The 24746-nt window shown below is 39.2% G+C and overlaps 1 non-coding gene across 1 annotated transcript; it reads left to right on the top strand.

Annotated features, from left to right (window-relative positions):
- Positions 1-14417: 14417 nt before the first annotated feature.
- LOC148545340 (small nucleolar RNA R71) lies at positions 14418-14525 on the top strand. The gene has a single exon (XR_015901396.1). It is a non-coding gene; the product is annotated as a small nucleolar RNA R71 (small nucleolar RNA).
- The last annotated feature ends 10221 nt before the right edge of the window (positions 14526-24746 follow it).

Here is a 24746-nt window from a genome sequence, read left to right as displayed (position 1 = left end):
AGGTTGAAGCAAGAAGGAATAGCTAGGAGTAAAGAGAAGACAATGGAATAAGTGAAATTGAACCAGGAAGCAAGAAGCTGGACCTAAAGTTAGCATCAAACTTTTGCACAAACTTTTGGTTGAAAAGTTAGCCCCAACGTTAGCCCCCTAACTTGGAGGCTAACGTTGGAACTTGAAAATTCTCCCCTGGGCTTCAAAAGTTTACGCCAACGTTAGCCCCCTAACTTTGAGGCTAACGTTGGCACATGAATTTCTCTCCTGGGCACCAACGTTTGCGCCAACGTTAGACCCCTAACTTGGAGGCTAACGTTGGCACATGAAAATTCAATGGGGAAGGAGCAAAAGTTTGCGCCAACGTTAGCCCCCTAACTTGGTGGCTAACGTTGGCGCCACAAATACACAAGGCAAGGCCAACGTTAGGGTCAAAGTTAGACCCCTAACATTGGCACCAACGTTCATACCAGCAAGTTTTGTGGGCTGCTATGAAAAGTTGGAGCCAAAGTTAGACCCCTAACTTTAGCTCCAACTTTTGGTCCAACTTTTGCTAACCTCAAACCCGGTTCAATTGGTTCACTTTGGTTCTTCTCCAAACTTCAAGAGCAATCAACCAAGGCCTCTTTCAACCCAATTCCACCAAGAGCATAGGCCCAACTCAAGGCTTGAAGATCATTTGAAGAAAGTGTATAAATAGGATAGAATTCAAGTTCTTCGGGGAGCTTTCCTTTTGAAATTTTCATAATAGTTTTCGGAGAGCTTTTGTTATTGAGTGAACTTTAATTTCTTTGTTTCCATTGCTTTCAATTTCATTTTACATTTGTCTTGGATCTTGGATTGGAGAATTGAAGAAATTCTGTTTCAATCTCAATCTTGGATCTCTCTGTTTCTTTACTGTTAATTGAATTTCATTTCCGGTTAACTGCTCTTCATCTATTCTCTTTGCAATTTACAATTCCCTTGCAATTGTTCTTGTTGGATCTAGGAAGGCATTGAGATCTAGACTTGGTTTTCTAGTCTCTGGGTCCTGAGATCCAAATCCCCAATTTACATTCTGTTTCTTTCCTTTCTATGTTCATTTACTTTTCTGCTTCATATCCGGTTTAATCTCAATTCCCTTTCCCTCTTCTGTTTAATGCAATTCAACTTTTCCTTGTTTAAATTCTGCAAATCCATTCCCCAATTCCCTTTACAATTCCAGCTGTTTACATTTCTTGCACTTTAAGATTCCGTAATTTACATTTCTTGCACTTTAAGTTTCTGCTATTTAATTTCTTGTCCTTTATGTTTCAGCAATTTATTTCTTGTTCTCTTTACTTTCTATGCAATTTAATTCTGCAAGTCACAAATCATCCAATCCACACTCGATTCGCTTGACTAAATCAACCACTAAGCTAAAATTGCTCAATCCTTCAATCCATGTGGGATCGACCTCACTCCCGTGAGTTTTTATTACTTGATACGACCCGGTACACTTGCCGGTTAGATTTGTGTGTTTTGGGAGAGATTTATTTTTCCTCCAAAATACTCATCAGTATGTTCTTGTTATTGGTTATGAAGATTGTAAATTGGGGGTTTTGGAAGTAAGGAAGCAGTATGTTGCACAAAAAGAATAAAATAAAATAGTAATAATAAATAAACTCTTGGCAAGGTATGAAGACTGGAGGTCCTATCCCAGTTATCCTTATCAATTGTAATGAGAATTGGATTTTTCTCCCACTTTATTAACCTCTAACTATGAAGGTAAGTTAAGTGGATGAATTAATTCTTGAAGAATTCCAATTCTCAATCAACAATGAGTTTGATAACTCAAGAGTCACCAATTATTTAACCAAAGCCAAAAGGGGAGAAATTCTACTTGAATGAAAATAATTTGGATAAATCGAGAACTTTAATAAATTAAAAAAAGCAATCATAAGTCTGGAATACCTCAATTAACTCTAACAAAGACATCAAATGTAACATGGAAGAGTTCATAAATTAAATTGGAAAAATAAATAAAAATAAAGAACCTGTGATTGAGAGTCACTCCTAAAACTAAGAGAAATCCTAAATCCTAATCCTAAGAGAGAGGAGAGAACCTCTCTCTCTAAAAACTACATCTACTCCTAAAATTGTGAATTGTGTGAGCCTCCTCATGAATAGATGTATTCCTCCACTTTATAGCCTCTAATCTGTGTTTTCTGGGCCGCAAACTGGGTCAAAAACAGTCCAGAATTCGCTGGTTTCGAATTTTGCCACGCTGGATTTCCGTCACTGCAACGCGGCCGCATGGATCATGCTATCGCATCGCCTAGCGTCAGAGGAACTATAGCATATTATATATAAAATCGAAGCCCCGGACGTTAGCTTTCTAACTCAACTGGAACCGCGTCATTTGGACCTCTGTAGCTAAAGTTATAGACGTTTGAGTGCGAAGAGGTCAGGCTGGACAGCTTAGCAATTTCTCCAACTTATTGTATTCCTTCCACTTTTGCATGCTTCCTGTCTATCCTCTGAGTCATTCCTGTCCTATAATATCTGAAATCACTTAACACACATATTAAGGCATCTAATGGTAATAAGAGAGGATTAATAATATGCAAATATAAGATCAAAGAAGCATGTTTTCAATCAAAGCACATAATTAGGAAGGTAAATGTAAAACCATGCAAATAGTATGAATAAGTGGGTAAAGAGTTGATAAAATCCACTCAATTGAGCACAAGATAAACTATAAAATAGTGGTTTATCAGAGAGCTATGTCTTAACTTATGGGGAGATGATGGATCTTAGGGAGAGTTTGGAATCTGTTCGAGCTGACTATGCCGAACTCCAGGGTCATCTTGTAGGCAGTGTGAATGCTGCTTATGAGAATTTGAAGGATCAAGTTCGAGTTCTCGCGCCTGATGGCTCACGAATACCGTCGATAAGGAATTTCACAAGATTTTTCGCGTTGCAAGTATAGTCCTCAACCGACAAATAGTCCGCGAATCAAATTTAGAAGGAATTGGTTGTCACAAGTTCAACTCCAATAAAAGTAACCGAAGTATTCAAACCTCGGGTCATCTCACAAGGAATGGGCAAACATGTGCTTCAACATTGGTTAAAAATCCGGGGTTGCAAGTCATGAGCAAGAAATTAAACTAGGAATCTTAACAAGCAAGTAATCTTGGAATGTAAGAAACTAATTCAATTGACTAAAGCAAGATGTAAATAATTCTAAACTAATAAAATAACATCCAATGTAACTCTATTCTAAACTAAACAAGTAACTATAACTAAGACAAAGCAATCAAGATTTTTGGGTTTTTAAATAAGAATGATAAAAGCAACTCTTGGCTAGACATGGGAGTTGGGGTCACTATCCTTGTCTAATAACCATATCTTGACAATTATGAGGAACCAAACTCATTAAGTCTACTTCTATACTTGAAGTATGTTAAATGGTTTGGTCAACATCAACCCATAAGGTCCAACCTAACTACTAATTAACTTAGTAGTAGGCCAGTGTCAATGGCTATCAAATTGACCACTAAGGGTTCCCAAATTATCAAATCCATTAGACCCAATGAGTCAAGTTTATCCAATTCCCTTAGCATAGGCCAAGAGTAAAGAGAACTACTCCATAATCAAAGAAAACATTTCATCAAACACATGGTAAGCATTAATAAAAGAGATATTCAAATTGCAACTAAATTGGAACTAACCCACTAACAATTATCCACATACAATCACTCAAACAACATAATTAATCATGGAAATCATCAATACAACAATAACAAATCAAGATCCACAAGATTCATGAAATGGGTATAAAATGACAATTGACTAGAAATCATAAATGTAACACAAGATCCAAACAAAATTATACTAGAGAATTCCAATTAAATAATTAAAACTAGTAATTAACAAGATCCAATTCAAAATTCAACAAGGGAAGATCAAATTAAAGCTAGATCTAGAGAGGAACAAGGGTTTCTCTCTCTAGAAGAACAAGAACCAAAAACTAGCTAAAAATTATGTCTCTGTGTAAAATGATTGATCCCCCCTTTCCCCCTAGCATCCTTAGGTCTTTTCCATGCAGAACCAGCTTGAATTTGGGCCTCTTGAGCCTCAGAAATCGCTAGGCACGATTTCCTTTAATGAGGTCATGTGCAACTTTCCACGTGTGCGCGCCATGCGGGCGTGCGCGCCGATTGCTTTTGTGATCCATGCGTGCACACCCTATACGCGTGCGCGTCGGTGTGGATTTCCTAATCTGCAAGGATGCGTCCATCCTTGCGTGCCGCTTCCAGCTGTCTACATCCACGCGTGCGCGCGAGGTGCGCGTGCACGCCCATGCTGGAATTCCCAAAATTCAAATCTTCATGTTCCTTCCTTTTGTGCATGCTTTGTTTCTCTCTTCTAGGCCATTCTTGCCCTATAAATGCTGAAATCACTCAACAAATATATCACGGCATCAAATGGTAATAAAAGGGGATCAAAATATAGCAATTCTAAGGCAAAATAAGCATGTTTTTTATCATGGAGCAATATTAGGAGGGGAACACAAAATCATGCATTTCTTGTGAATAAGTGTGAAAAATATTGACAAAACCCCCCCCAAATTCTACACAATATAAACCACAAAATTGGGGTTGATCAAATCTCCCTAGACTTAAACCAAGCATGTCCTCATGCTAAAAATAAAAAGACCAAAGATAATGGCAAGAAAGGGTTTATGAAATGCAAATTTCCTAAATGAACGTATGAAACTAATGTAAAATCATCTATCTACTTGGTCAAGGGTAAATCTATCCTCCAAGAACTCATATGAGCATACGGGGTGAAAGTGATATGTAGTTCATAAATCCTACCAAATTGAACATTACTATGGAGTGCATATAACTTGTTAGATGAACGCTCGTGAAAGTCGGGAACAAGGAGTTGAGCATCGAACCCTCACCGGAAGTGTATCCACTCTATTCGCTCGAGTGTATAGGGTTTGTCACTCAATCCTCTCCTAATTATGCTTTCCAAGATTTGTCTTTCATCTAACAATCAACAATTACTTAATGCATGCTTACAAGTATCATGAGGTCTTATTCATGGGTTGTAATGGGGCTAGGGTGAAGGTAAGGATGTATATGGTCAAGTGAGCTTAAAATTTGAATCCTTGGTTAACTTAGGATCCCACTAGACATGTAGAACAACCTATACAACTATAATACAATACCTAGTGAAGAGAGAACTTTTGCGTGGTCTAGAAATTCGCAGATAAATCCTCGTTGCAAGGAGGTGTGTTATTATTGGTTATGGGTTTTCTCGGAAATTTGGAGTTTGGGCAATGGGCACAGATATAATTATAAATTAAAGCAATAAAAATAAATAAGAAATTTTATGTAATTAAATTAAAAGCCTCGACCCGGAGAAGATTAATTGGAAGTTCTATCCTTGTTAGATTTTCCAAGTGTACTGGTAAATGGTTGTTGTTCTACTTAGTTATCATTTACTAAATAAAGAAAAATCAAGTTGGGAGCCAACTTCTATTCACAAGTCCTAATCCTCACCCTTGTGTTTGGATTAGCGTTAGTGGCCAGAGAGCCAATCACAATTAACTCTTGAGTCTTCCAACTCAAGGGTCTCCAAATATTAATCAACTCCAAAATCAAGTTGGGAACCTACTCCATTGACATGGATGCCAATTTCATATAATAAATGACTAAATAAATACTTGAGGATAATCAAACAAATAATGGGGTAAATAGAAAAATACTCCTTGCATTAATAATGTCATAAAAGCTTTCCAATTGTAACTCTAAATAAAGATTAAAGATATAAAAGAGTAAGGAAATAGAAAACAAACTAGAATAATAAAGTCCTCAATGGAGGTAGTAATATCCAACTCAACAGCATAAAAGTAGAAATCCTAATCTTAAGAGAGAGGAGAGAGCCTCTCTCTCTAAAAGCTACATCTAAAACTAAAAATTATGAATTATGAGCTGATTATTATGAATGAATGGATTTTCCCACTTTATAGCCTCTAATCTGTGTTTTCTGGGCCACAAACTGGGTCAAAAACAGCCCAGAAATCGCTGGAGAAGAAATCTGCCACGCTAATTTTCATTATTGCGACACGTCCGCATGAAGCATGCATTTGCGTCGCCTAGCGTTAGAGAAACTATGATATATTATATATCAAATCAAAACCCCAGACATTAGCTTTCCAACGCAACTGGAACCGCGTCGTTTGGACCTCTGTAGCTCAAGTTATGACTGTTTGAATGCGAAGAGGTCAGGCTGGAAAGCTTAGCAATTTCTTCAACTTCTTGTATTCCTTCCACTTTTGCATCCTTCCTTTCCATGCTCTGAGCCATTCCTGCCCTGTAATCTCTGAAATCACTTAACACACATGTTTAAAGGCATCGAATGATAATAAGAGAGGATTAAAGTTAGTAATTTAAAGGCCAAAGAAACATGTTTTCAATCATAGCACAAAATCAGGAAGGAAAACGTAAAACATGCGATTAGTATGAATAAGTGGGTAAAGAGTTGATAAAAACCACTCAATTGAGCACAAGATAAACCATGAAATAGTGGTTTATCTCCTAGCTACCCATGGGTTTCACTTTTTGTATACTCATGCATTCTTTCCAATTCACATCCCATATGCATTGTTATTATTACTTTGTCTTGGGGCATTTTTGTCCCCTTTCATTGCTTTCTCTTTTTTTTTGGTCCCCTTTTTTCTTGGGGTTTCATGTACAAAGGTTTCAATGCATATGGTTCAATCATTCAATATATGAGTATGTTCCCAAATCCCAGAATTTTCAATTTCAATTACAAATACACACCTTTACATCTACCCAAGTTCCCAAGTACATCCTCCCATTTGAATGATATACACCTCCACTTACCTAGGCTAATCATGGATCCAAATCTAGGGTCATTCATTATTTTTCGCTTGGGGTTGTTGATGTGCTCTATTTAAGAACAAAAGGGGGTTATCATGGGCTCAAAATTTGGTAGCAATGGTAGATATAAGGGTTAAGGCCGTTTGGGAAAAGTGACTATTGAAATGATGGCCTCAATCATGTAAATGCATTCATACACAAAGTAATTGATGCCAGGGCATCTTGGCCAGTTTCACTGACCTTTTCTTTACTGTTTTTAGGGTAGTTTCATGCATTTCTTTAGGAAATAAGCTAGTTTTGGGTAGATATTTACCTACACCTTGATTCAAGCACACATTGTGCATTTTACATTATTTCATGAGGATTTTGCATGAATTTAGTGACAAATTGTATGCTGCATTACCCATGACTTGGACTAGAACTTTGATGCACTCTGTTGCTTGATTTCAGGACCAAAGGAAGCAAGGAAAGGGAGGTAACTTGCAAGGTTAATGAGAAAAGTGATTGCCAATAACACTCTCAAAGCCATCATTGCCCACGTTAAGAGTCACGTTAACTATGTTAACGTGCACTCTAATGTGGAGAAGGAAAGTTGAGCCAACGTTAGTGACACTTAACATTGTCACTAACGTTGGCAAACACTCATGAGTGGCCACGTTAGAGCCCACGTTAACCTCGTTAACGTGGCCTCTAACATTAAAGGGGGAAGAGAAGCCAACGTTAGTGACATTCAACATTGTCACTAACGTTGGCCTAAGGATGCAACACACAACGTTAACTTCCACGTTAACTTGGTTAACGTGGGAGCTAGCGTAAGAAGTGAGAGTTGTCGACAACGTTAGTGACACTTGGTACGCGGAATCGTGATTACACTTTAATTATGTAAAATTCATCGCTCTTTCTTTCCCTGGTAATGACGCCAAAAACATGATGCCAAGACCATGGTTCACAACTCCGTGTAACTAACCAGCAAGTGCACTGGGTCGTCCAAGTAATACCTTACGTGAGTAAGGGTCGAATTCCACGGAGATTGTTGGTATGAAGCAAGCTATGGTCACATTGCAAATCTCAGTTAGGCAGATATAAATTGATAATGGTGTTTTCGAATAATAATTAATAGAATAGGGATAGAGGTACCTATGTAAATCATTGGTAGGAATTTCAGATAAGCGAATGGAGATGCTTTTCATTCCTCTGAACCTCTGCTTTCCTGCTATCTTCATCCAGTCAGTCTTACTCCTTTCCATGGCTGGCTTTATGTGATACATCACCATTGTCAACGGCTACTTTCGGTCATCTCTCGGGAAAATGATCCAATGCCCTGTCACGGCACAACTAATCGTCTGGAGGCATCACCTTTGTCAATGGCTTCATCTTATCCTCTCAGTGAAAATGATCAACGCACCCTGTCACGGCACGGCTATTCATCTGTCGGTTCTCGATCATGTTGGAATAGGATTTACTATCCTTTTGCGTCTGTCACTAACGCCCTGCAATCGCGAGTTTGGAGCTCGTCACAGTCATTCATTCATTGAATCCTACTCGGAATACCACAGACAAGGTTTAGACCTTCCGGATTCTCTTGAATGCCGCCATCATTCTAGCTTACACCACGAAGATTCTGGTTAGGAGATCTAAGAGATACTCATTCAGTCTAAGGTAGAACGGAAGTGGTTGTCAGGCACGCGTTCATAGGGAATGATGATGATTGTCACGTTCATCACATTCAGGTTGAAGTACGAATGAATATCTTAGAAGCGAAATAAGATGAATTGAATAGAAAACAGTAATACTTTGCATTAATCTTTGAGGAACAGTAGAGCTCCACACCTTAATCTATGGAGTGTAGAAACTCTACCATTAAAATTACATAAGTGAAAGGTCCAGGCATGGCCGAGAGGCCAGCCCCCATGGTCTAAGAACTATGCGTTCAAAGATACCTAATACAATAGTAAAAGGTCCTATTTATAATAATCTAGCTACTAGGGTTTACATGAGTAAGTAATTGATGCATAAATCCACTTCCGGGGCCCACTTGGTGTGTGCTTGGGCTGAGCTTGAGTGTTGCACGTGCAGAGGTCGTTTGTGGAGTTGAACGCCAGGTTTTGATCCATTTCTGGCGTTCAACTCTGGTTCTTGATCCATTTCTGGCGCTGAACTCCAGAATTGGGCAGAGAGCTGGTGTTGAACGCCACTTTACGTCATCTATTCTCGAGCAAAGTATGAACTATTATATATTGCTGGAAAGCCCTGGATGTCTACTTTCCAACGCAATTGGAAGAGCGCCATTTCGAGTTCTGTAGCTCCAGAAAATCCACTTTGAGTGCAGGGAGGTCAGAATCCAACAGCATCAGCAGTCCTTCTTCAACCTCTGAATCTGATTTTTGCTCAAGTCCCTCAATTTCAGCCAGAAAATACCTGAAATCACAGAAAAATACACAAACTTATAGTAAAGTCCAGAAATGTGAATTTAACATAAAAACTAATGAAAACATCCCTAAAAGTAACTAGATCCTACTAAAAACATACTAAAAACAATGTCAAAAAGCGTATAAATTATCCGCTCATCACAACACCAAACTTAAATTGTTGCTTGTCCCCAAGCAACTGAAAATCAAATAGGATAAAAAGAAGAGAATATACTATAAATTCCAAACTATCAATGAAACATAGCTTCAATCAAATGAGCGGGACTTATAGCTTTTTGCCTCTTGAATAGTTTTGGCATCTCACTTTATCCATTGAGGTTCAAAATGATTGGCATCTATAGGAACTCAGAGTTCAGATAGTGTTATTGATTCTCCTAGTTCAGTATGATGATTCTTGAACACAGCTATTTCATGAGTCTTGGCCGTGGCCCTAAGCACTTTGTTTTCCAGTATTACCACCGGATACATAAATGCCACAGACACATAATTGGGTGAACATTTTCAGATTGTGACTCAGCTTTGCTAAAGTCCCCAATTAGAGGTGTCCAGGGTTCTTAAGCACACTCTTTTTTTTTTTTTGCTTTGGACCTTGACTTTAACCGCTCAGTCTCAAGTTTTCACTTGACACCTACACGCCACAAGCACATGGTTAGGGACAGCTTGGTTTAGCCGCTTAGACCAGGATTTTATTCCTTTAGGCCCTCCTATCCACTGATGCTCAAAGCCTTGGGATCCTCTTTATTTGCCCTTGCCTTTTGGTTTTAAGGGTTATTGGCTTTTTTTTTGCTCTTGCCTCTTGGTTTTAAGAGCTTTTGGCTTTTTCTGCTTGCTTTTTCTTTTTCTTTTTATTTTTTTTCGCCTATTTTTTTTTTCTGCAAGCTTTGTTCTTTGCTGCTTTTTCTTGCTTCAAGAATCATTTTTATGATTTTTCAGATTATCTAATAACATGTCTCCTAGTCATCATTCTTTCAAGAGCCAACATATTTAACATTCTTAAACAACAACTTCAAAAGACATATGCACTGTTCAAGCATACATTCAGAAAACAAGAAGCATTGTCACCACATCCATATAATTAAGCTAAGTTCAAGGATAAATTCGAAACTCATGTACTTCTTGTTCTTTTGATTTAAAACATTTTTCATTTAAGAGAGGTGATGGATTCATAGGACATTCATAACTTTAAGACAAAGTTACTAACCACTAATGATCATGTAATGAAGACACAAACATAGATAAGCACATAACATAGAAAATGAAAAACAGAAGAAATAAGAACAAGGAATGAATCCACCTTAGTGATGGTGGCATTTCCTTCTTGAGGAACCAATGATGTCCTTGAGCTCTTCTATGTCTCTTCCTTGTCTTTGTTGCTCCTCCCTCATTGCTTTTTGATCTTCTCTTATTTCATGAAGCATGATGGAGTGCTCTTGATGTTCCACCCTTAGTTGTCCCATATTGGAACTCAATTCTCCTAGGGAGGTGTTGATTCGCTCCCAATAGTTTTGTGGAGGAAAGTGCATTTGAGGCATTTCTGGGATCTCATGGTGATGAGCTTCATACGCCTCTTGAGCTCCATGAATGGGCTCTCTTGCTTGCTCCATCTTCTTCTTAGTGATGGGCTTGTCCTCTTTAATGAGGATATCTCCCTCTATGTCAATCCCAGCCGAATTGCATAGGTGGCAGATGAGGTGAGGAAAGGCTAACCTTGCCATAGCGGAGGACTTGTCAGCCATCTTGTAGAGTTCCTGAGGTATAATCTCATGAACTTCCACCTCTTCTCCAATCATGATGCTATGGATCATGATGGCCCGGTCTATAGTAACTTTAGACCGGTTGCTGGTGGGAATGATTGAGCATTTGAATGAACTCCAACCATCTTCTAGCCACAGGCTTGAGGTCCAATCTTCTTAGTTGAACCGGCTTGCCTTTGGAGTCAATCTTCCATTGAGCTCCTTCTACACATATGTCCATAAGGACTTGGTCCAACCTTTGATTAAAGTTGACCCTTCTAGTGTAGGGGCGTTGATCTCCTTGCATCATGGGCAAGTTAAACGCCAACCTCACATTCTCCGGACTAAAATCTAAGTATTTCCCCCGAACCATTGTAACATAATTCTTTGGATCCGGGTTCTTACTTTGATCATGGTTCTTGGTGATCCATGTATTGGCATAGAACTCTTGAACCATTAGGATGCCGACTTGTTGGATGGGATTTGTTAGAACTTCCCAACCTCTTCTTTGAATTTCATGTCGGATCTCCGGATACTCATTTCTTTTGAGTTTGAAAGGGACCTCGGGGATCACCTTCTTCTTGGCCACAACATCATAGAAGTGGTCTTGATGGGCTTTGGAGATGAACCTTTCCATCTCCCATGACTCGGATGTGGAAGCTTTTGTCTTCCCTTTCCCCTTTCTAGAGGATTCTCCGGTCTTAGGTGCCATCAATGGTAATGGAAAAAGAAAAAGCTTATGCTTTTACCACACCAAACTTAGAATTTTGCTCGCCCTCGAGCAATAAAAGAAAGAATAAATGAAGAAGAAGAAGAAATGGAGGAGAGGGAGAGTGGGGAGTATTTCGGCCAAGAAGGGTGTAGAGGGGTGTGTTGTGTGAATTTGATGAAGAATGGAGAGCTTTATATAGGGAAGGGAGGGGGGGAAGGTTTCGGCCATATGGGTGGGTTTGGGTGGAAAATTGGTTTTGAATTTTGAAGGTAGGTGGAGTTTATGAGGTAGGTTTATGGGGAAGAGTGGATGGATGTGAGTGGTGAAGAGGTGATGGGGAAGAGAGTTTGAGGTGATTGGTGAAGGGTTTTTGGGAAGAGTGTTTATGGGGTTGTGTGAAAGAGAGTGGTGAGAAGAAGTGAGTGGAGGTAGGTGGGGATCCTGTGGGGTCCACAGATCCTGAGTGGATCCTGTGGGGTCCACAGATCCTGAGATGATCCTGTGGGGTCCACAGATCCTGAGATGATCCTGTGGAGTCCACAGATCCTGAGGTGTCAAGGATTTACATCCCTGCACCCATTAGGCATGTAAAATGCCCTTGTAAACAACTCTGGGCGTTCAGCGCCAGGTTGGTGGCCATTTTGGGCGTTCAACGCCCATTTGTGTGCCATTTCTGGCGTTGAACGCCAGAACCATGCCTGTTCTGGCGTTCAGCGCCCAGAAGCTACCCATTTTGGGCGTTCAGCGCCAGAACCATGCTCTGTTCTGGCGCTGAACGCCAGACAGATGCTCCTCCAGGGTGTGATTTTTCTTCTGCTGTTTTTGATTCCGTTTTCAATTTTTATATTTATTTTGTGACTCCACATGATCATGAACGTACAAAGACATATAAATAAGAAAAATATAGTTAGATAAATAAAAATTGGGTTGCCTCCCAACAAGCGCTTCTTTAATGTCAATAGCTTGACAGTGGGCTCTCATGGAGCCTCACAGATGTGCAGAGCATTGTTGAAACTCTCCAACATCAAACTTAGAGTTTGGATATGGGAGTTCAACACCAAACTTAGAGTTTGGTTGTGGCCTCCCAACACCAAACTTAGAGTTTGACTGTGGGGGCTTGGGTTGACTCTGCTTTGAGAGAAGCTTTTCATGCTTCCTCTCCATGGTTGCAGAGGGAGATCCTTGAGTTTTAAACACAAGGGAGTCTTCATACCATTGAAGGACTAGTTCACCTCTGTCAACATAAATCACAGCTCTTGCTGTGGCTAGGAAAGGTCTTCCTAGGATGATGGAGTCATCCTCTTCCTTTCCAGTATTCAGGACTATGAAATCAGCAGGGATGTAAAGGCCTTCAACCTTTACTAACACGTCCTCTACTTGTCCATATGCCTGTTTTCTTGAATTGTCTACCATTTCTAATGAGATTTTAGCAGTTTGCACCCCATAGATTACCAGTTTCTCAATTACAGAGAGGGGCATGAGGTTTATCCCTGAACCAAGGTCACACAGAGCCTTAAAGATCATGGTGCCTATGGTACAGGGTATTATGAACTTTCCAGGATCCTGTCTCTTCTGAGGCAATGTCAGTTGATCCAGATCACTTAGTTCATTGATGAACAAGGGAGGTTCAACTTCCCAACTATCAATGCCAAATAATTTGGCATTCAGCTTCATGATTGCACCAAGAAACTTGGCAGTTTGCTCTTCAGTAACATCCTCATTCTCTTCAGAAGAGGAATACTCATCAGAGCTCATGAAGGGCATAAGGAGGTTCAATGGAATCTCTATGGTCTCTAGATGAGCCTCAGAGTCCTTTGGTTCCTCAGAGGGAAGCTCCTTATTGATCACTGGACATCCCAGGAGGTCTTCCTCCTTGGGATTCACGTCCTCCTCTCCCTCATTGGGTTCGGCCATGGTGCTTCTGTCAATGGCCTTGCATTCTCCTTTTGGATTCTCTTCTGTATTGCTTGGGAGAGTACTTGGAGGGATTTCAGTGATCCTTTTACTCAGCTGGCCCACTTGTGCTTCCAAATTTCTTAATGGAAGACCTGGTTTCATTCATGAAACTCACAGTGGCCTTAGATAGATCAGAGACTAGATTTGCTAAATTAGAAGCATTTTGTTCAGAGTTATCTGTTTGTTGCTGAGTGGATGATGGAAAAGGTTTATTATTGTTAAACCTGTTTCTTCCACCATTATTAAAGCCTTGTTGAGGCTTTTGATCCTTCCATGAGAAATTTGGATGATTTCTCCATGATGAGTTATAGGTGTTTCCATAAGGTTCACCTAAATAATTTACCTCTGCTATTGCAGGGTTCTCAGGATCATAAGCTTCTTCTGCATAAGAAGCCTCTTGAGTACTGTTGGATGCAGCTTGCATTCCATGCAGACTCTGAGAGATCATATTGACTTGCTGAGTCAATATTTTATTCTGAGCCAATATGGCATTCAGAGTATCAACTTCAAGAACTCCCTTCTTCATAGGCGTCCCATTACTCACAGGATTCCTTTCAAAAGTGTACATGAACTGGTTATTAGCAACCATGTCAATGAGTTCTTGAGCTTCTGCAGTCGTTTTCTTTAGGTGAATGGATCCACCTGCAGAAGTGTCCAGTGACATCTTTGATAGCTCAGATAAACCATCATAGAATATATTCAGGATGGTCCATTCTGAAAGCATGTCAGAAGGACACTTTTTGGTCAACTGTTTGTATCTTTCCTAAGCTTCATAGAGGGATTCACCTTCTTTCTGTCTGAAGGTTTGAACATCAGCTCTAAGCTTGCTCAGCTTTTGAGGAGGAAAGTACTTGGCTAAGAAAGCCGTGACCAGCTTATCCCAAGAGTTCAGGCTGTCTTTGGGTTGAGAATCCAACCATAATCTAGCTCTGTCTCTTACAGCAAAAGCGAAAAGCATGAGCATGTAGACTTCAGGATCTACTCCATTAGTCTTAACAGTATCACATATCTGCAAGAATTCAGTTTAGAACTGAAAAGGATCTTCAGATGGAAGTCCATGAAACTTGCAGTTTTGCTGCATCAGAGAAACTAATTGAGGTTTCAGCTCAAAGTTGTTTGCTCCAATGGCAGGGATGGAGATGCTTCTTCCATGTAAATTGGAATTAGGTGCAGTAAAGTCACCAAGCATCTTCCTTACATTATTATTATTTTCGGCTGCCATCTCCTCTTCCTGTTCGAAAATTTCTGAAAGGTTATCTCTGGATTGTTGTATTTTAGCTTCTCTTAGTTTCCTTTTCAGAGTCCTTTCAGGTTCTGGATCTGCTTCCACAAGAATGTTCTTGTCCTTGCTCCTGCTCATATGACAAAGAAGAGGGCACAGAAAAATAATAATAATAGAAATCCTTTATACCACAGTATAGGGATTTCTTTGTGAGTGAAAGAAAAGAGGGAGATAAAGAATGTAATGGAATGGAAGAAACACAACTGTGAGGAGGGTAGAGATGTGAGATGAGATGTTAGTAGATGAATAAATAAATAGAATAAGATGGGAGAGGGAGAATTTTCGAAAATAATTTTTGAAAAAGAGTTAGTGATTTTCGAAAATAGTTTTTGAAAAAGGTTAGTATTTTTTTCGAAATTTTTTTTAAAATCAAAAATAAAAATAAGAATAATTAGTTAATTAAAAAGAACTTTTTGAAAAAGAGGGAAGATATTTTCGAAAATTAGAGAGAGAGAGTTAGTTAGGTAGTTTTGAAAAAGTTAAGAAACAAACAAAAAGTTAGTTAGTTAGTTGAAACAAATTTTGAAAAGATAAGAAGTTAGGAGGTTAGAAAAGATATTTTGAAACCAATTTTTTTGAAAAAGGTAAGATAAGAAGATATTTTTGAAAAGATATGATAGAAGTTAGTTTTTTGAAAAAGATATGATTTTTAAAATCACAATTAATGACTTGATTCACAAGAAATCATAAGATATAATTCTAGAACTTAAAGTTTGAATCTTTCTTAAAAAGCAAGTAACAAACATGAAATGTTTGAATCAAAACATTAATTGATTATGTTATTTTCGAAAATATGATGTAAAATTAAGAAAAAGATTTTTGAAGAAAAAATATTTTTGGAATTTTCGAAAATAACTAAGAATTTTGAAAAAGATTTGATTTTTGAAAAAGATAAGATTTTCAAATTGAAAATTTGATTTGACTCATGAGAAACAATTTGATTTTAAAAATTTTTGAAAAAGTCAATCCAAATTTTCGAATTTGATGAGAGAAAAAGGGAAAGATATTTTTTTTTATTTTTGAATTTTTATGATGAGAGAGAAAAACAACAAAAAGACTCAATGCATGAAAATTTTGAATCAAAACAATGAATGCATGCATGATTGATATTGATGAGCGGAAAACGATCCGACACAAAACTCACCGGCAAGTGCACCGGGTTGCATCAAGTAATAATAACTCACATGAGTGAGGTCGTTCCCACAGGGATTGAAGGATTGAGCAATTTTAGTTTAGTGGTTGATTTAGTCAAGCGAATCAAGTGTTGGTTGAGTGATTTGTGATTAACAGAAATTAAATTGCATGAAAAGTAAAGGGAGAGGGGTAGATTGCAGAAAATTAAAGGGAACGAAAAATAAAAGTGCTGAATCTTAAAGAACAAGGAATTAAATTGGCAGAAACTTAGAACGCAAGAAATGTAAATTGCAGAATCTTAAAGTGCAAGGAATGTAAATGGCTTGAATTATAAAGGGGAGTGGGAATTGGATTTGCAGAAATTAAACAAGGAAATGTAAAATTTGCAACAAGCAGAGGAATAGAAGAACACTTGGATTGAATCAGATCTAGAAACAGAATTGTAAATGAGCAAAACAGGGAATGGGAAATGGGAAATTCGGACCTCAGGACCCAAGAGGCTAAAAAACCAAGTCTAGATCTCAATGCCTTCCTAGATCCAACAAGAACAATTGCAAACGAAATTGTAAATTGCAAAGAAAGTAGATGAAAAGCAATGAACCGAAACTGAAATTTAATTAAGCAGAAAATTAAACAAGATCCCAAGGTGAGATTGAAACAGAATTTCTTCAATTCTCTACCCAAAATCCAAGACAAGAAAAGTAAAGAGTGCTGGGCAAGAACAAGGAAGAAGAGAGATCAATTCTCCTCCCAAATTCTCTTGAATTAAACAACAATGCTAAGAAAAATAAAGTGAACTCTGAGCAAAACTGAAAAGAAAGCTATTCTGAAAAACAAAAAGGGAAGCTTCCCATAAACTTCAAATCCTAAGCTATTTATACACTTTCTTCAAATGATCATTAAGCCTTGAATTGGGCCTTTAGCCTTGATGGAATTGGGTTGATAGTGGCCTCTGTTGATTGCTCTTGGTGTTGGAAGGAAATCCATTAGTGAACCAGGCCATGAACCATTCACGTTTGAGCCAACGTTTGAGGCAAACGTTGACTCAAACGTTACTTGAGTGAGGCATTATGCAGCTAGGCCATGTGCTGTCTTCCACGTTTGGCTCAACGTTTGAGGTCAAACGTGAGCTCAAACGTGGACCTCCCTTCTTGTATGCTTCTTGGGGGCTACTTTGTCCTCTTGTCGCGTTGCCAATTTTGTGCCCAATAGAGACTATTATATATGGTTGGAAAGCTCTGAATGTCAGCTTTCTAACCCACTTGGAATCACCTCAATTGGACATCTACAACTCAAGTTATTCTTGTTTGAAGTATGCCCCTTCATGCTGTTTGGTGCCAACGTTTGACCTCACGTTTGAGTCAAACGTTGGCTCAAACGTTGCTGTGCCCAGGAGCTCCAACTTTCTTCTTTTTGGAGCCAACGTTTGACCTCACGTTTGAGGCAAACATTGGCTCAAACGTTGCTGCCTCCAGGGATGCCATTTCTCTTCTCTTTGGCGCCAACATTTGACCTCACGTTTGAGGCAAACATTGGCGCAAACGTTGCCTTCCCAGGAGCTTCAATTCCCTTCTCTTTTGGAGCCAACGTTTGACCTCACGTTTGAGGCAAACGTTGGCTCAAACGTTGCTTTCCAGGAGCTTCATTCTTCAGCCAACGTTTGACCTCAACGTTTGAGGCAAACGTTGGCGCAAACGTTGGCTTTTCCCCAGGGTGTTCTTCAACTGCTACTCACGTTTGAGTTGACGTTTGAGGCAAACGTTAGCTCAAACGTGAATTCCATTTTCTCAAACCCATTCTTGCAACCTTCTTCCATAATGTTGGCACACCTTTTGTTTCCTTTCTTCACCTACAAGTAATCAAAACAACCAATCAAAGTATCACAAAATTCACAAGGTTTATAAATCAATTAATTATCAACTAAAGTTGGCTTGAACCTCATGATTTTGTATCAATTAAAAGGTGGTTGATTGATTTAAGGAAACCAAGCAATTCCAATTCAAATGGCTAATTTATAATGCAAGAAAGTGCATAAAACTAAATGAAAACAAAAGAAAAAGGCTAGTGAAACTAGGCTAAGATGACTTGTCATCACAACACCAAACTTAAAGCGTGCTTGTCCCCAAGCAAGAAATGAATTATTAAGAAGAAAGAATGAAAACAAAAGAGAATGCTCATGTTAGCAGAATATTATTGGTAGTTCATGGGGTTTTATGCAGATATGTAACTTATCCACTTTTTATTGACAATTAGGCCTAGAAAGTTTCCTTTAAGCATCAAGCAATACACTGCTATGACCTCTCATTATTCCTTTGTCCTTGGTTACTATTTTTCTATAAGCTTTAGTTCAGTGTCATGTGTAACAAGCTCTTTTCTTTACTTATGCTTGACACATTATTCACTATAGACACTTGGCTCACATTCCTTCTTAGAACATTGATGCCCAGTACCTCTTTGGGTTACTAAATGCCTTGTAGTTAGGTTGCTCTTGATAGTGGACTTTCAGTTGATGATCCCGGGTTAGTTAACCCAAGTCACCAAGTGTTGACGCACTCCAAAGAACTTAATAATCCAAGCAGATCCCAATACAAAGACACCACAGGCATATATTCTAAGGTTCAAGCTATTGGTGTCTAGCTTTGTTTCTTTTTATTTTTCTTTTGTTCTGTTGCCATTTTTGGCTTTTTCTTTTCTCTTTTTGTTTTTCTTTTCACACAAGGACTTTTATTTGATTGAGATTCATAGACAGTGAGCTGCTTTCTTCTTAAAGAGAGAACAATCTATTCCTTTTATTCACTGATAGTGAGTTGCCACACAATCACACATATATGCCACCACTTACTATTATTTGACTTCTAGCTAACAATGAACCATCTTACTTCATGTTTCAAACATTTCTTTTATTGAATTAAAAAGATGCAGGGGACAAGGCATGCATTAGTTAAGTGAAAGTAACCACACAAGCACACACTTAGACTAGCTTAAAAAAAAATTTTACTTGTACTAGCTGAACACTTTAGCAAGATATAAATCATAGCATTTCTCAACAGCAGAAGTTAAGTATAGATACAACCTATTGGTTTGAAGTTCTTTTGTCTTCCTTTCTGTTGTTCCCTTTTTGCGTCATGGTGCGTAATGTCTTCAATTTGTGGTTAGTTTCCTGCACAATTCTCAAAAGTTGCTTGCTGTCCAAGCCCTTTGGGTGACTGATTAGTATGCATAAATTGAGTGCGGCTTTTGGATTTAATTTGGTGTGGGAACACCAAATTTAGTTCCTTGCCACTTCCTCTGATGCAACAAGTTACTATGTGTAAAATCTTGTGCTCTTGCTAAAGGTTATGGGGTTAAACTAGAGAGCAATTAAGTAGTTGAATGATCTGTTTGATTGCCTGGAGCTAGTATTACGCAAGAAGTGAGAATGTGCTTTTAAATGATGTTTTGGTGGAACACCAAACTTAGAGTCCTTCATTATCCCTTAAATTGTTTTGTTGTGCAACACCAAACTTAGCTTCTTGCAATGCATACCAATCATTCGACATTTTTATTGAAAAGGCTATGAAAAGAAAACTACCTCAGATTGGGTTGCCTCCCAATAAGCGCTCTTTTAATGTCACTAGCTTGACATTCTCTGTGTTTGTTCAGCTCAGGTACTGAACTTCCTTTTCCTTGTCCCATTGGTCTCCTAAATAAGGCTTTGCTCTATGTCCATTTGCTGTGAAGTGGCTCTGTGTGGCCTCATCTAGCAGCTCAAGACCTCCATAAGGAAAGACTTTTGTTACTAGATACGGACCTGTCCATTTGGACTTGAGCTTGCCAGGGAAGATCTTGAGCCTTGAGTTATACAAGAGCACTTGCTGTCCTGGCTTGAACTCCTTCTTTATGATTTTCTTATCATGCCACCTCTTAACTCTTTCCTTGTATATCTTAGCACTCTCATAAGCTTCTAGCCTGAATTCATCCAGCTCATTCAGTTGTAGCAACCTTTTCTCTCCCGCAGCTTGGGAGTCAAGGTTGAGGATTTTAGTGGCCCAAAAAGCTCTGTGTTCAAGCTCTACAGGAAGGTGGCATGATTTTCCATACAATAGCTGAAAGGGTGACTTTCCAATGGGAGTTTTGAAAGCTGTCCTGTATGCCCAAAGTGCATCTTCTAGCTTCCTCGCCCAATCTTTTCTTGTGCTTCCCACTGTCTTTTCTAAGATCTTCTTCAACTCCCTATTTGCTAATTCAGCCTGGCCATTGGTTTGAGGGTAGTATGGTGTGGCTACTTTGTGGATCACTCCATATTTATGGAGGAGTTTTTCCATTTGTTTGCTGCAAAAGTGACCACCACCATCACTAACAAGACCCTTGGGTACTCCATATCTTGTGAAGATGTGCTTCTTAAGGAATTGGAGGACAATCTGTGCATCACAGGTGGTTGTGGCTATGGCTTCCACCCACTTTGAGACATACTCAACTGCAACCAAGATATATCTGAACGAGTAGGAAGGGGGAAAAGGTCCCATGAAATCAATGCCCCATAGGTCAAATAGCTCTACTTCCAAGATGAAATTTTGAGGCATCTCATTTCTTTTTGTCAATCCTCCAGCTCTTTGACATTCATTGCATTGGTGAACGAACTCTCTGGCATCCTTAAACATAGTTGGCCAATAAAATCCACTCTGTAGTACCTTTGCAGCTGTTCTTTCTGATCCAAAGTGTCCACCATATGCTGAGCCATGGCAATGCCACAATATGTCCTTCACTTCATTTTCAGGAACACACCTCCTAATCATTCCATCAGAACATCTCTTGAATAGGAAGGGTTCATCCCACAAGAATTTCCTTGCTTCATTGATCAGTTTTTTCGTTTGTTGCTTGGAAAATTCTTGAGGTATCTTCTTTCCTACCTTATAGTTTGCTATGTTCGCAAACCAAGGTGTTTGTTGAACTTGGAATAAGTGTTCATCAGGGAAGTTCTCATTTACTTGCTGTGGTTTATCTTGCTTGGCTTCTTGTGGCACTCTTGATAGATGATCTGCTACTTGATTTTCACTTCCCTTTCTATCCCTAACTTCAATATCAAATTCTTGTAGCAGCAACACCCACCTAATAAGCCTTGGCTTTGAATCCTGTTTAGACATTAAATACTTGAGAGCAGAATGGTCAGTGTACACTATAACTTTTGAACCGATCAAGTATTGTCTAAACTTATCAAATGCATATACAATTGCTAACAGTTCTTTTTCAGTGGTGGTATAATTTTTCTGTGTTTCATTCAACACCTTGCTAGCATAATATATGACATAATGCAATTTGTCTTTCTTTTGCCCCAGTACAGCACCAATAGCAAGGTTACTTGCATCGCACATAAGTTCAAAAGGTAAATTCCAATCAGGAGGTGTGATGATTGGTGCTGTAATGAGCTTTCTCTTGAGAGTTTCAAAGGCATGTTTACAAGTGTCATCAAAGATGAAGGGAGTATCATTCATTAGTAATTTGCTCAATGGTTTTGCTATTTTTGAAAAATCTTTGATGAACCTTCTGTAGAACCCAGCATGCCCAAGAAAACTCCTTACTACTTTCACATTAACAGGTATAGGGAGTTTTTCAATAACTTCTATTTTAGCTTTATCAACTTCTATACCTTTACATGACACTTTATGCCCAAGAACTATTCCTTCCGGAACCATGAAATGGCATTTTTCCCAATTCAACACTAAATTAGTTTCTTGGCATCTTTTCAAAACAAGAGTTAAGTTATGCAAGCAAGTGTTAAATGAATTTTCGAAAACAGAAAAATCATCCATGAAGACTTCTAAGAATTTTTCCACCATATCAGAAAAGATGGAAAGCATGCACCTTTGAAAAGTGGCTGCTGCGTTGCACAGCCCAAAGGGCATCCTCCTATAGGCGAAAACTCCAAATGGGCATGTGAAGGATGTCTTCTCTTGATCCTTGGGGTCCACCACTATTTGATTGTATCCAGAGTACCCATCTAGGAAACAATAGTAAGCATGGCCTGCTAGTCTTTCTAACATTTGATCAATGAAGGGTAGAGGGAAATGATCTTTTCTTGTTGCATCATTCAATCTCCTGTAGTCTATACACATTCTCCACCCAGTCACTGTCCGAGTGGGGATCAATTCATTCTTCTCATTGGTGATGACTGTCATTCCTCCCTTTTTTGGCACAACTTGTACCAGACTCACCCAAGAACTGTCTGAGATTGGGAAAATTATCCCCGCATTCCATAGCTTCATCACTTCTTTTTGAACCACCTCTTTCATGGTTGGGTTGAGTCTTCTTTGAGGTTGAACCACAGGTTTTGATTCTTCCTTCAATAATATTTTGTGCATACAAATAGCAGGGCTGATGCCTTTGATGTCCTCAATTGTCCACCCCAAAGCTGTTTTGTGAGCTTTTAATACCTTAATCAACCTTGCTTCTTCATCCATGTTCAAGGAGGAATTTATGATAACTGGCAGTGCCTCGGCTTCCCCAAGAAACACATACTTGAGGTGAGGAGGGAGAGGCTTCAACTCCTATTTTGGTTTATCCTCTTTCTTGTCTTCAATAGATATTTCTACCACTTCCTCTCCTTGTTCTTCCTGATGCTCCAAATAGTCTTCTTCAAACATTTCTTCTACCAGCCCTTCTATCATATCCACATTCACGTAGTTCTCTTGCTCTGAGGGGTGTTGCATTGATTTGAAGACATTGATTACCATTTGTTCATTATGCACCCTGAAGGTCATTTCTCCCTTCTCCACGTCAATCGTGGTTCTTGTTGTGGCTAGAAACGGTCTCCCCAAAATGATTGAGTTGTTTCCTTCCCCTTCTGTGTCTAAGATTACGAAGTCTGCAGGGAAGATAAACTTTCCAACCTTCACTAGTAAATTTTCTACAATTCCATTGGGTATCTTGATTGATCTATCGGCCATTACTAGTGACATCCTGGTAGGTTTGACTTCTTCTATAGCAAGCTTTCTCATCAGTGATAGAGGCATCAAGTTGATGCTGGCACCTAAATCAAATAGAGCATTTTCCAATGTTATCTTGCCTATGGTGCATGAGACTACGAAACTCCCTGGGTCTTTGAGCTTTGGTGGGATACCCATCTGGATCACAGCGCTACATTCTTCAGTGAGCATAATGGTTTCCTTCTCAAGCCAACTTCTTTTCTTGTTAATGAGTTCCTTCAAGAACTTGGCATATAAGGGCATCTGTTCCAATGCTTCAGCCAAGGGAATGTTGATTTCCAGTTTCTTAAAAGTTTCCATGAATTTGTGGAAGTGTTGATCTTTGGTTTCTTTGTTGAACCTCTGAGGGTATGGTAGTGGAGGTGTAATGCTCTTCTCCACTTGCTGCTGTCCCTGAATCACTTCCTTTGAACTATGTGGCTGGTTGTCTTTCTCTTTGAGCTTCTCTGGGGCACTTCTTCTTGTTGTCATGTCTTCATTGCTAGCTTCCCCTTTCTCTGATGATTCTTTGTTGCTATCCAAAGGCTTCTTGGTTACCTCCTTGTTGTTGTCTATCAATGTTTTTCCACTCCGTAATTGTATAGCTTTGCACTCTTCTTTTGGATTAGGAATGGTGTCACTCGGAAGTGAGCTTGAAGGTTTCTCAACAGAAATCTGTTTGGAGATTTGCCCAATCTGCCTCTCTAAGCTCTTCATGGAAGCTTCATGGTTCTTGGTTGTCATTTCTTGGTGTTTCCACATCTTGTCCATCAAGGTTTCCAAGTTAGTGATTCTTTGAGATTCTGGTGACGCTTGTGGTGGGTTGTGAGGTGTGGATGGTGGATGGTAGGCTTTTTGGTTGGTGGGTTGGTTATTGGATTGATAATGGTTGGGGTTGGAGTAGTTGTTTTGAGGTTTTCTGTAAGGGTTTTGGTTAGTTTGCTGCTGGTTGTGGTTTTGGTTGTTTCTTGAAGTGTTTTGGTTTGAGTTCCTCTGCCATGGTTGTTGGTTCTGGTTGTGATTGTCTCCCCATCTAAGGTTCGGGTGGTTCTTCCAGGATGGATTGTATGTGTCTCCATACACTTCATTCTGTCCAGAGTTTTGGTTGTGCATGTACTGGATTTGTTCTTGCTGTTGCTCCTCTTGAGTCTCTTCATTTTGCACCCATGTGGATGATGGTTGGCTTGTGTTAACTGCTACAACTTGGAGGCTATCAATCCTCTTGGCCATTTGCTCAAATTGTTGTTGAATTTGCTGCTGCATTATCTTGTTTTGAGCCAAGATTGAGTCTACTCCTTCTAGCTCCATTACTCCTCTCCTTTGTGATGGTTGGCGGTTTCTTTGATGAGCAAAGAAATATTGATTGTTGGCCACCATGTCCACAAGATTCTGGGCTTTCTCAGCAGTTTTCATCAGTTGTAGTGAACCTCTAGCAGAATGATCTAATGCCTCCTGAGATTTCAATGTCAGGCCTTCATAGAAATTTTGCAGCACGTCCCATTCATTGAACATCTCTGGGGGACACTTTCTGATTAAGGCTTTGTACCTCTCCCATGCTTCATACAAGGATTCGGCATCTAATTGTGTGAATGTCTGCACCTCGGTTTTCAGCCTGATGACTCTTTGGGGTGGATAGAATTTGGCTAGAAATTTAGTCACCAAGTCATCCCAACTAGTGATACTTCCTTGG

This window comes from Arachis ipaensis, chromosome B9 (genome assembly GCF_059453495.1).
Source record: "Arachis ipaensis isolate K30076 ecotype BB chromosome B9, ASM5945349v1, whole genome shotgun sequence".
NCBI classification, from domain to species: Eukaryota; Viridiplantae; Streptophyta; class Magnoliopsida; order Fabales; family Fabaceae; genus Arachis; species Arachis ipaensis.
The sequence above is the reverse complement of the archived record's forward strand: the minus strand, read 5'-3'. Positions and strand labels throughout refer to the sequence as shown.